The sequence below is a fragment of the Salarias fasciatus genome, chromosome 23 (genome assembly GCF_902148845.1).
Source record: "Salarias fasciatus chromosome 23, fSalaFa1.1, whole genome shotgun sequence".
Taxonomy (NCBI): Eukaryota; Metazoa; Chordata; class Actinopteri; order Blenniiformes; family Blenniidae; genus Salarias; species Salarias fasciatus.
In genome coordinates, this window is record NC_043766.1 from 14,767,159 (window position 1) to 14,768,629 (window position 1,471).

The window sequence follows — 1,471 nt, forward strand, 5'->3', positions numbered from 1 at the left end:
AGGTAGCACTTATGTCTAATAGCAGGAATTTGGAAGTTTGGGTTAGGACTTTTTTTGGTGGAGTTTACACATCCCCCCATGAGTGTAAATGGACTTTTTTTTTTCAGGTACAGTCCATAAACATGTATTTGAGGTTGTTTGGTGAGTCTAATTACTCTTGAGTGTGAATGTGAGTGCATCTCTGTTCATGCTGTGATGGACTGGCGGCCTGCGAAGTGTGTACCCCGCCTTCACCTTTAGATAGCTAGGAATTAGGAATGGCTATCAACGCGCACAGTATAACAATTTTAACTAAAAATCTGTTAAAAGGTTTTCTCAACTTTACTACATTGAAGCGTTCAGAGTCACTCAAATGAACCTCAACAGTACATCCTGTGCATTAATTGTCATCAGAATTGAAGCTATAAAAATATGTTTTTGTGTGAAGTACAATCAAGCATACACTTTCAAACTCACCTTTCAAGTTTAGCTTTTCTTCAACTCTTGCTGAATATATGTATTTTATCCTCTTCTTCCGTCAGTGAGATTTCACCTCAATTTAATTTTCCATGTCTTCTCTGACCTCACAGTTTTATCTGTAAACTGTGAAGTTTTAGTTTTTTGGGGTTTCTCTTTTTTATTAAGGTTTTCTCAACACTAGTATTTATATTTTGTGCTTTACATTCCATTTTAGTCGATGAGATTTTATTGTTTTTCCTATGTGTGGGTTCTGATTCCCTTACCTTGTGTTAGATTATTCAATTTTTTTTTTTCTAAAATTAGCTTATTCATTGTGCACAGGACCACCCTTGCTATCCCAAAAACAGGTTCATGCTGGAGCATCTTTTTATGAAAATAAGCAGCACAGTCCCAGACCCCAGTTTTTTATTCCACCAGTTGGAAAAACAAAAAAGTCTTATTTTCAAGTTTTGTCTTAAATGTATACCTTCTTTATGTGCATTTGTTTTGTAAAGTATTGCAACATTTCATCACTATATATATATTAAACTGTGAAGTTACACCATTTGCATGATGATAAACAGGTGTGACACTCATGGGAACAACAGTGATATTTTAGCAGAACTACATTTCACTCTTTTCAGACTGTATCATTCAAAATGAAATTGAGGGGTTTTTTTATGTTCGTTTTAATGAAATTTCCCAAACTATTACTTTATTTTTTATATTGTGGATTCAAAATACAATGTAGAAATAATATAAATGCTGCTGGCTTACAAACAAGAAAATATTTGTTTATTCATATTTGAACTTTTCTCTATTTGTCCGGAAATAATTACATGAAAACAGATATACTGGTCCTGTGAATTAACTTTAAATGATGGCTTTTCCATCCTTTTGTTCATTCTGCCCATTCTAAACTAAGTGAGTCCGTGTTCATCACACGCTGAATGCAAACGTTTCTATCAGTATGATTATGGAGGAAATGAAGGTCATCAGGAAAAAAGTCAATAACCACCAAGCTGTATGTAAA